Here is a 12,359-nt window from a genome sequence, read left to right on the forward strand (position 1 = left end):
TCCTACAGGAAGCAGTCTCTGACCAGTTTCACTCACTGCCATGTGAAATCTGACCTTGTCAATTTGGTTGACTTTCCAACTTGATTAAGGAACTATATACATAACCAATTTGGGTCAATTCTATCAGCATCACATTCTGTTGAGCCTCAATCTTTCAGATCTTTTGGGTATCAGTCTCTGTCATTTCCTAAATCAGTAAAATTCATAACATCCCACCAAGGACTTCCATTCTGAAGACAACTTCCATTTGATGAAACACTCGTCTACTACATAAAAAACTCTAATGAGAAAGTACCATCAGTCTGGCCAGCTAAATTAGGCAGCAAATTAAACAATGCACCAGGCCCTTCCAGTTTACCTGTCTCAATAAGAAAGTGCTATCTGGTCTGATGATGTCTGGGTGGAAATAGGCGTTGAATTGGAGTAAAAGATAATAATACTATCATGGAACTGTTCTGGGTGAACAATACCTTTCAAATGGCGTGCTGGTTTTCTTGGGGAATTAGTCAGCAAAGAGCCAGAGTCACAGGAGACTAATCACAATTTATTTACATGAACAATTAACAATTTACAATATACTTAGAAAATAACTGAGGGTGCCACAGAGAGTCGGTACACACTCTGGGCTGTGGGAGAGAGGTCTGCTTGGTAAGAGAGTCAAACCCCTTCTCTGCTAAAACTTACTTACTTACTTACTTACTTTGGAGATTTAACGTGCGCTTTCCGACTGATGCGTATTTCGCACACGGGCCCGGCCAGGCCATTTAATGTGTTTCCGAAAGGGGTAAAAGTGGTCTGTGCAACCCAAGAGGGGGGTTTTAGGGGTTGCTTATATAGAATTTGGGAATTTTGAGATTTGGAATAGATGCCGATGGGATTGGGGAGGAGAACTAAGGGAGCTGGGTATGGTGGATGTTTGTTTGTTTATGTGATTTTGATTTGGTCGGTTATTGTGTTTTTAGATGCGTTTTATTAGTTCCGTTTTTATTAAGAATACGCCTAAGGCCTTGAAGTTTTCTAGTTTATTTTGTGGGTTTAGTATTGCTTCTGAGTTAGAGCGTTGTTTAGATTGAGGGTTGTTTGTAATGCGGTTCGATGTGTTAGGTAGTGTGTGCAGTGGATGAGTGCGTGTTCTGGGGTTTCTGGTTGTTTGCAGTGTGGGCAGTTACCTGTAGTGTGTTTTTAAAAAATATTTAGGTGGTTATTTAGGTTGGTGTGTCCTGTTTGGAGTTAAGTGATTACTCTGTCGATTCTTTTGGATGGATGGAGAATTTTGGGTTTGGTTAGTGGTTTGCTGAGCACTTTTTTGATTTGGCTATTTGAGTTAAGATATAGGTTATGCCATTTTTGTGATTTTTTGCTTGTTTACACTTTTAATTTCTGATTTTGAGATGGGTAAGTTTAAGCTTATTTCTGGGATTTTGAGGGATAGTTTAGCTGCTTTATCGGCGTTTTCATTACCGTATATTCCTACGTGGGCGGGTATCCACAAGAAGGGTTATTTGTTTTCCTGCCTTAGTTAGGTCGTTGGAGCTTTTAAGTATTTGATTTATTAATTTAGGTCGGATTTTGGTATTTTTGTTTTGGAGGGCTTGCAGTTCACTTAGGGAGTCGGTAAGTATTAGGATTTTTTTGTGTTTTTTGGATTCTTGATTATGGAGGGCTGAGGCCATGCCCATTAGTTCTGCCGTGAATATTGATTGGTTGTTTGGGAGTCAGAAGGATTGTGTGGTTTTAGTTGGTTGTGTGGTATGGACTCCGAAACCTGTGTGTTTGGAGGTCGGATCTGAGGATCCGTCCGTGTAAATGTGACACCAATTTGGCCAATTTTCGGGTCGGTTTGTTTATTTATTTGGCTAGCTAGTGTTGTGTCTATTTTGGGTATTTTAAGTTTAGGGGTGAAGATATTTGATTGTTTGCAGTTTTGTTTAAGATTTTTAATTTGGTGTTCATTTAGGTAGTTTGTTATTCTTTGGGATATTGGGGTAAGTAAGGGGTGTTTACGAGCTACAGCTTGGTTTTTGGGGCTGATGTTTTGGTTTATTAAGTTTTGGATGAGAGGGTTTGATTGGGACGCGGCCCAGAAATTTAAGCTTAGCTGTTCCCTGCGTAGACTTAGTGGCATTTCTCCTGTTAAGGCCTGAAGTGAGGTGTAGGAGGTGCCATGTTGGCTGCGTGTAATTAGTTTGAGAGCCTGAGTTTGTATTGAGTCAAGTTTTTTAGATACAGAGTTGTTTAGGGTGTTGTATATGGCACAGCCATATTCTAGTTTTGATCTAATTAGTGATATGTAGAGAGAGAGGAGGGTATCTTTGGATGCTCCCCAGTTAGAGCCAGTTAGGCATCTTAGGGTGTTTAGGTCTTTACTGCATTTAGTTGTTAGGTTTTGGATGTGAGCATCCCAGGTGAGATGTTCATCGAAAATAAGTCCTAAGAATTTGGTTTGTTTTTGAAATTTGATTGTTTGATTGTTTAGCTGGAGGATTGGGGAGGCGGGTTTCATGTTTTTATGATTGAATACTATTCCTGTTGTTTTTTTCTGAGTTAAGGGAGAAGCCCCATTTGTCAGCCCATTGTTGTATTTTATTAAGAGATTTTTGGAGTAAATTTTGGACCATGTTCATGCTTTTAGTGCGGATCCAGATGGTTCCATCATCCGCAAATTTTGATGTGTTTACTTTAGGGGATAGGCCCTTGAATAGATCGTTTATCATTATATTGAAGAGGGTGGGGCTGAGGATACTGCCCTGTGGAGTACCATTTTCTAGGGGACATTGGTCCGATTGAGTTTGGTCTATACTCACGGTTATTTTACGATTGTTTAGGAAGTTCTGGATGTAGTTTATTATCTGACCTTTGAGTCCTATTTTTTTAAGTTTTTGTATTAGCCCATCGTGCCATACCATGTCGAAAGCTTTAGAGAAGTCTAAGAAGATGCCTGTGGTATATTGTTTATTTAGTTGTCCTGTCTTAATATCTTGTTCTAGTCGGGCGAGGTTATCTAGGGTTGAGCGGCCAGGAGTGAAACCGCTTTGATCTGGGTTTATGATGTTAGTTTGGGTTAAGTAATGTTGTAATCTATTTTTAGCCATTGATTCCATTACTTTACATAAGTTTGAAGTTAGGGATATTGGTCTATATGAGTTAGCTTGATTAGCTGGTTTATTAGGTTTAGGGATTGGTATGACTAGGGCCTGTTTCCAGGGAGTAGGAACCTGTCCGTTTAGGTAGATGAGATTGTATAGTTTGAGTAGTGCCTGGAGTAGTTTTAGGGGGAGTTTTTTAATTATTTGGTAAGAAGTTAGGTCTAATCCTGGGGCTGTGCCCTTTTTCCTGTTTTGGATTACGTAGAGGAGCTCCTCCATTGTGTAGGGTTGATTTATTTCTAGATTGTTCTTTTGTGGGTTTGTTTTCTGTTTTAAGTTTATCTTGGTAAAACTTAGCTACAGTATGTATTTAACAAAAATTTGAACAATAAAAGGAATAGGATTGGTTGATACACGATTGGTTGTGCCCTATGCTAAATGGATGGCTTAGACAGAGAGGAATATTTAATCCTGTTAATCCTGTTGGACTGGCACTAATCTTGTTGACATATTTACTGGATGCTTTGGAAAGAGATTATGGTGTCACTATAGACGAGGTTGTGTTGGGGCTAATCTTTAATGCACTATAAACAAGCTTGTATGGGGGCTATTCCTTAATGCACTATAGACGAGTTTGTATGGGGGCTAATCCTTAATGAGTCTAAATTGCTGAATGTTATTCTTATATAGGTGATGACAGATTTACTTAAATAAAATAGTTCAAGGTAATCTATAAGACTATGTAGACATATCTTTTGTCTGGGAGATGGGATCTTGATACCTTAGGCTAGCATTTATCTAAGAGCTTCAAATCTATTAAACTATGTAGACGTAACTCTTGTCTTATTGAATAGTATCTCTAGATGCGCTCCCATTACCTTAGGCGAGCATCTATCTAAAAAGCTATAACTGAAACTACTGATATTTTATATATGCATTTTACCTGATGATAAGTATTACTTGCTAAACTATAATTATATGAAATGATGTATAAATATTACACCATGATAACTCATAAAAGCACTTGATGTGGATCTAATTATTATAGGATAACTTAGTATAAATGTTATACCATGATAATACCATAAAATGAAACAATAATCATTTGAATTCATCAGTTATGAATAAAATACATCATGTTACCACTGCATGCAAATCATCCATAGTAATATTTTTATGACTACAACATTGCTTCTAATTTTCAGATTACAAAATTATGATTTGACCTTTTGCACCTTCTCAAATAGAGTACTCCAAAAATTAGGTTGACAGCATTTATGCTTTTATTCTTACTCATAGAGACTGAACCCAAACTTTTCTTTGATGGCTGAAGCAATACAATGGCAGTTTTGCTTTAACAGACCATGGGTAACTGACACAGTTATCAAATTTCCATTGCAACCATATGCGAAAACCTACTTTTTGGCATTGCTCAACAATGAATGCTGATAATTTGATGAAACATGGTGGCAAGCTAGTGTGCGATGGAGTCTAAGACAAGGTTTCCTAATTTTACATCTACAATGATTTTTCTACCCATGATAGCATTTTCAGGTTGGTGACAACAACTGTTATGCTGTAAATGTTGGATCAAGGTCAATATGCAAAACATCCTTAGTCCCCACTACAAACTACATCTATGCCACATTTCAATACCTTTTGAAAAAAAGATGGCCGATTAATAGCCATATTAATGGCGTCCATGTTTTAAGTCAAATTAGCACTTTATATTGACCCATAGCTAATATCATTGATGCAATGTTTCAGCTTCAGAGGCCATGTGGTTTCCAAGGAGATGTACAGGGGTACATGAAAGTGAAAGATCGAAACTGGATCAAAAATCAAAATATGCCGAAAGGAAATTTTATATTATTCCAAATAAAACATACATTGCTGCATATTATTAATTTCATAACACATGCAGAAAAGGCTGAGTAATGGATAAAATATTTTCAGAATGTTTGTGAGCAAATTTTAGACTCACTTGGTTCATTCATAGTAGGCATAGTAGTTTCAGAGGAAATGTCAAAAATGCAAAAGTGACAGACACACAGACGCACGCTCACTTGACATTCAGTCTGGTGAGCTAAAACCTCATGCAAAAGCAATACGTAACAAGGATGAAAGACCTGTATCCCTGCCAATGGTATGTTGTTTTGAGTACAAACACAAGACCCATACAAACTCAAAACCTATGGCTGCCAAGCTTTCAGAACAATTGGGCATCAACTTTGGAACAATCATCCTCTTCAAATAAGACTATCACCCAGTTTGGACACTTTCAGATCTAATCTTAAGACGTAGATCTATTCAGAGAAGCTAATTCCTTTTACAATCCATTGCATGCACTTAGATTAACTTTATGGACGCTAATGTGGTTCAATTACACTGTATTATTATTATTATTATTATTATTATTCTTATTCTTATAGCAAAAGGCACATGTACAGTTTACAGTTAATGCTTGCCGTAAAAGGCAACTAATGGGATTGGGTGGTCAAGCTCACTGACTTTGTTGATGCATGTCACCGTATGCCCATGATGTCAAAGCACTGGATTGTCTGCTCCAGACTGGATTATTTACAGACCGCCATCATTTTGCTGGAGTTTTGTAAAACAAATAAACATTCCCATACTATTACAATTTTTCAACATAAACATGATAAACAAAGTATCATTTCGGCTACTACTAGTATATAAATTCAGTGAACTATACCATAGAAGCACCTACCTAAAAAAAAAAACAAGAAAAACTAAACATACCGGATTTCACATCACATAATCCATCAGTATACATGGATCAATCATATAATGTGAATAGAACACGATAATATTTAGAATGTGAAGATCTTGACTTACTTACTTACTTACTTTGGAGATTTAACGTGCGCTTTCCGACTGATGCGTATTTCGCACACGGGCCCGGCCAGGCCATTTAATGTGTTTCCGAAAGGGGCGTAAGTGGTCTGTGCAACCCAAGAGGGGGGTTTTAGGGGTTGCTTATATAGAATTTGGGAATTTTGAGATTTGGATTAGATGCCGATGGGATTGGGGAGGAGAACTAAGGGAGCTGGGTATGGTGGATGTTTGTTTGTTTATGTGATTTTGATTTGGTAGGTTATTGTGTTTTTAGATGCGTTTTATTAGTTCCGTTTTTATTAAGAATACGCCTAAGGCCTTGAAGTTTTCTAGTTTATTTTGTGGGTTTAGTATTGCTTCTGAGTTAGAGCATTGTTTAGATTGAGGGTTGTTTGTAATGCGGTTCGATGTGTTAGGTAGTGTGTGCAGTGGATGAGTGCGTGTTCTGGGGTTTCTGGTTGTTTGCAGTGTGGGCAGTTACCTGTAGTGTGTTTTTAAAAAATATTTAGGTGGTTATTTAGGTTGGTGTGTCCTGTTTGGAGTTAAGTGATAACTCTGTCGATTCTTTTGGATGGATGGAGAATTTTGGGTTTGGTTAGTGGTTTGCTGAGCACTTTTTTGATTTGGCTATTTGAGTTTAGATATAGGTTATGCCATTTTTTTGTGATTTTTTGCTTGTTTACACTTTTAATTTCTGATTTTGAGATGGGTAAGTTTTAGCTTATTTCTGGGATTTTGAGGGATAGTTAAGCTGCTTTATCGGCGTTTTCATTACCGTATATTCCTACGTGGGCGGGTATCCACAAGAAGGTTATTTGTTTTCCTGCCTTAGTTAGGTCGTTGGAGGTTTTAAGTATTTGATTTATTAATTTAGGTCGGTTTTTGGTATTTGTTTTGGAGGGCTTGCAGTCCACTTAGGGAGTCGGTAAGTATTAGGATTTTTTTGTTTTTTGGATTCTTGATTATGGAGGGCTGAGGCCATGCCCATTAGTTCTGCCGTGAATATTGATTGGTTGTTTGGGAGTCGGAAGGATTGTGTGGTTTTAGTTGGTTGTGTGGTATGGACTCCGAAACCTGTGTGTTTGGAGGTCGGATCTGAGGATCCGTCCGTGTAAATGTGACACCAATTTGGCCAATTTTCGTGTATGTATGCTAGTGTGGTAATTTTAGCTATGTTTGGGTCGGTTTGTTTATTTATTTGGCTAGCTAGTGTTGTGTCTATTTTGGGTATTTTAAGTTTAGGGGTGAAGATATTTGATTGTTCGCAGTTTTGTTTAAGATTTTTAATTTGGTGTTCATTTAGGTAGTTTGTTATTCTTTGGGATATTGGGGTAAGTAAGGGGTGTTTACGAGCTACAGCTTGGTTTTTGGGGCTGATGTTTTGGTTTCTAAGTTTTGGATGAGAGGGTTTGATTGGGACGCGGCCCAGAAATTTAAGCTTAGCTGTTCCCTGCGTAGACTTAGTGGCATTTCTCCTGTTAAGGCCTGAAGTGAGGTGTAGGAGGTGCCATGTTGGCTGCGTGTAATTAGTTTGAGAGCCTGATATTGTATTGAGTCAAGTTTTTTAGATAGAGAGTTGTTTAGGGTGTTGTATATGGCGCAGCCGTAGTCTAGTTTTGATCTAATTAGTGATATGTAGAGAGAGAGGAGGGTATCTTTGGATGCTCCCCAGTTAGAGCCAGTTAGGCATCTTAGGGTGTTTAGGTCTTTACTGCATTTAGTTGTTGGGTTTTGGATGTGAGCATCCCAGGTAAGATGTTCATCGAAAATAAGTCCTAAGAATTTGGTTTGTTTTTGAAATTTGATTGTTTGATTGTTTAGCTGGAGGATTGGGGAGGCGGGTTTCATGTTCTTATGTTTGAATACTATTCCTGTTGTTTTTTCTGAGTTAAGGGAGAAGCCCCATTTGTCAGCCCATTGTTGTGTTTTATTAAGAGATTTTTGGAGTAAATTTTGGACCATGTTCATGCTTTTAGTGCGATTCCAGATGGCTCCATCATCCGCGAATTTTGATGTGTTTACTTTAGGGGATAGGCCCTCGAATAGATCGTTTGAAGATCTTGAGAATTAAAACTGTTTATTATATAATGGAGACATTTACCATTTTTTCATTGGCTAGGTGGTCACATGAGCCTATAGAAATGCTCCTTCCCATACCTGATAATTAACGATACTGACTTGAGTTACTCAAAATAGGACTAGGGTATCCCTCGACATTCAGCCTTCAGGTGTCTCCTTTTGTGGCGACCCCTGTGCGTGATAATGCTAACAAGAAAAACATGCCGTCTGCAGCCAATAATAAAGCTGACTGTTTCGCTGATCTATCAATCAAAGGTCATGGCATTATATTGGACAACAAAGATACTGAAAATACCAAACGATCTACTATAACCAGGGTATTTTGGAAAAAGGGTTTTTTAATATTTACTTAAAATGTAGTTTACTAAATTGAGCTTTTGGGTAAAATATGGATGCATATGAGAGAAGTGACCGTACGGGGTGAGGGCATAACCCCCAGGGCATATGATTATCGATTTTGCTTCTCTTAAGTGATAGAGATAACTTTTCATTAATCTGAGGAAATTAGTAGAATACGGTCTTGTAGTATAAGGGTCAGAAGGGAAATGAATCGATGGGACAAAAGTTGGTAAGTCCGGATGTGATCAAATATTTCTATGTCTAAATAACAAGCTTCATTTGAATCACAATCTTTTCGGCGCCTTCCAATCTGGCAGAGTATTGGGTTTACATCTAGGGTTGTTTAGAGTTGAGGGTATGTTCGGTTGACCAATGATTTGACCATTAATTTAGGAAATTAGTTGAGTGTTTGGTTAGAAGAACTTGATGGAAAGACTGATTGAAATGGGAATTGGGGGTTCATAGAGAAGTGAGCGTTAAGACTCATTTCTCAGGATGTCAAATATGATTTCGGTGGGAGGAGTTAAAATTATCATCGATAGTATTTTGTTAGTTGTCCGAGAGTGGTGCGGGGAGTCGGGAGCAGACAGCTGAACAGAAAGGTTCACTGTGGTTTTGGGATCCCGAGTCAGAAAAGAAGTAGAGTTAACGTTCATCAGAAAAACCATCAGGCTCTTCAACCATCATCTAGGTATGTGTTGTATTTATATCAGGCAACAACAAGAACTAATCTGAGGACCATGTGTACATATTTATGATTAATTCTATCATAAATAAAAAGAGGCTGGAGCAAACCATCTGACTTGTGATTTTCAAGAGAGCTACATCATCCCTAGAACCAAGGAGTAGTTGATAAGTAGAAGTGACCATAGGTAGAAGGGTAAAGTACCCAGAACCTAAGATTACATATGGCGGAAATGCTCTAAGATCACTGTACCATGCTCATCACAAGTTTGAACAGTTTGCATCTGCAGCTGAGTTGCTGGACACTTGATGGTTGTTAGCCTGACACGAGCAGATGCTATTTGCCATTCACGGTAGGTGATGTCCTGTAAAGCGTGAATTGATTGTGAGGGATGTGTTTTGCCCTTGTATTTGTGAACTATGCTCACCAGCGGGACTATGGTTCACTGTTTGAAAGCCGTGGGGTGGTCAGTTTCCCATGAAAAGTGATATTGATTTTCTAGTGTGGGACAGTCACACTGAAGGAGGACCCTTGCTGCATGCTGGTGTGCATAGAAACTTTCTGCAGTCTTATAAGACTGTTTTTATCTCTCATCACCAACAATGAGCATGAGACGTCTTGAAATTATGATGTTGAATTTGGACATATTGTCAGGGAAGAACCAAAGTGACTCAAAATGTTTCATGACAATGAAAATTGTTCTGCCTCTGATATTACAGAGACAAATGACAGTTTATTTTCAAGAGGACTTGGGAATAAGGACAAATTAGAGAACAATTTTGCAGCTTTAGCAAGGGCTTTTTCCCTAAGTCAGTTTTCTCTTGAGAAATTCAGTGGAAGTGATCCAGAAATTGCAAGTTCATGGTTAAGCAGATATGAGAAATTTAATTCTTTACATAATTATTCAGAAGAATGGACAAAGACAGTATTTAGTTTATGGTTAGACAAAAATGCTTTAAAGTGGCATGAAGCTCAAGACTTTAGTGACAATTCCTGGAATGAGGTGAAGACAGCTTTCCTTGCAAGGTACAAACTAAATTCAGCAAAAAAGATATGAAAGACTAGACAAGCTTTATAATAGGAAACAGAAACAGTCTGAGGATTTTGAGGACTTTCTTCAAGAATTGCAATATGAGGCAAAACGTCTTGATAGACTGGACGACAACTTTCTCATGGATGCCGTCATTAGGAATTCTCAACCTCACATTAAACAGTTCATTTTGACAAGATTGCATGAGACCAAGGATCAAGTCCTGGAAAGTGCAAGAATAGCAGATGCTGCATTTGGACTGGCCACATCAGAGAATGACAGACTTGTGTCTGTTATAGAGGAGCTGGTTGGACAAGTATCCTTATTGACCAGTGCAGAAAATACTCGAACAGGAGGGAACTTTTCATACGAGCATCAGGATGACTCTATGTACAGAAAGCAGTACATTAAATCTGCGACTGAGTGTACTGATGACCAACAACCAGTGAAGAACGGGACACAAACATTCCATCAACATAACAGAAGTGGTTGTGCATCAACACATGTTGATATCAGGGACATGAGTGACAATGATGTGCCCTGTGGACAAAACTGGAGCCCTGCTCCAAGGAATATGAGCAATGAGGAGCATAGGGTGTCACAACCACAATTATGGAACATTTGTGGACAATGAGGTAGGACACATTTTAGTATGTCTGAGAGTCTTGTGAGATCTATGCAATGTTTTCAATGCTGTAGGATAGGGCACCTAAGCAGATTCTACTTTTCTAATTAAGCCAAACATTGCAAGGGTTAACAGGGGCAGTGCTACATTAGGATTTGAGCCTGCTGCCAATATAGCAAATATTGATTTTGATAATGTTGATAACATCATAGACCATACTTTTACAATGAGAAATAATACAGAACCAAATCATAGAAATGATAGGTTATTTGTGCGAGATTGTTGTTTTGACTTGTAGTGTGGGTTTATCTCACAGCAGTATTAGGGTTAAGATATCTGGAAAGACTTACAGTGCCCTATGTGACTCAGGTGAAACTTTGAGCTGTATGAATTCAAATGTATTCTCATCTATTGGAGGTGAGAGCAGTTTTCCTATAACGAAATGAGGTGCAAGGTCATTGGTCGGTGCAGAAGGAAAAATGTGTTAGGCATATCTAAAATTCCTCTTACAGTTGGTCAGCTATGTATTGTACAGGACTTTGAGGTCTTTTAGCCTTATCAATTGATGTGTTGTTAGGCTTAGATTTCTTGAGAAGCCAGAAGGCTTAAATTGATATTAACCATAATAGGTTGACTTTGTAGGATGGAATTACAGAGACAAATTTCATTGCCTATTCAGATTAAATCCAACCTTGTTACATGTATATGTGATGTGGTACTGCCACCACACGATGAAACTTTGTTGCCGGTGTACGTTAATGACCCAGATATAAAGTTAGGCGTTGTTGATCCAATTGAGTCTATTGCAGAATGGTTACATGTGTGAGGTGCTAGATATCTCACTTCATCTGTCAATCAAGTACCATTGTTTAGGTTGATAAACCCTGCTAGTTCAGATATTAAGTTGGCGATAGGTGTCATTAAAGAAGTCGATATTGCCGATGTGTATGGAGAGTTAGGAGACAGTGACACCACACATACCACGCCTATCACCTAAGGTGATAAAGCATTCAACCATGTTGATATTGACAGGAATCAATCATTAGGTGACAGGAATAAGGATATCCAAATATGAAATGGAAGTTGATAAGTCGTAGAGGAATGCGATACCAAGTCCGATTAGCAGGTGTCTCGGAAAGAGAAGGGGTCCTAAGTGAGTTTCTCAGTTTAGAAATTGTGGAGGATTTCGATGTCAGAAGAACAATGACAGGGAAGGTGAAGAAAGAAAACAACAAACAAGTAAACAATAGAACTGCAAGTAAGGAAGTGTGACAACCATATAGGTATATGATATACGGAGGATATGTAGATCCAAGGTTATAATAACAAGTTGGTTTTAGTCCCAAGTTATAGTGTCATGTGTCAAAGCAAATGGGTACCCAGATAGGAAATCAAGGATGATAATGAAAAGTCGTAGAGGTAACATGCCTACGCAGATATGAAATGATGAACAACGTCGTAGAGGTAACATGCCTATGCAGATATGAAATGATGAACAACGTCGTAGAGGTAACATGCCTACGCAGATATGAAATGATGAAAAGGACGTAGAGGTAACATGCCTACAAAGATATGAAATGATGGTAAGTCGTAGAGGTCACATGCCTACGCTATCACGCCGTGGAGGAGACATGCCCACGTAGTAATAATGTCGAC

The 12,359-nt window shown here is 38.4% G+C and overlaps 1 protein-coding gene across 2 annotated transcripts in view; it reads right to left on the reverse strand.

Annotated features, from left to right (window-relative positions):
• The window catches only part of LOC124147153 (NAD(+) hydrolase sarm1-like), an 81,733-nt gene that overhangs the window by 63,128 nt on the left and 6,246 nt on the right, over window positions 1-12,359 (reverse strand). The window lies entirely within an intron of this gene.

This window comes from Haliotis rufescens, unplaced genomic scaffold (genome assembly GCF_023055435.1).
Source record: "Haliotis rufescens isolate VD_foot unplaced genomic scaffold, xgHalRufe1.0.p SCAF_15, whole genome shotgun sequence".
Taxonomy (NCBI): domain Eukaryota; kingdom Metazoa; phylum Mollusca; class Gastropoda; order Lepetellida; family Haliotidae; genus Haliotis; species Haliotis rufescens.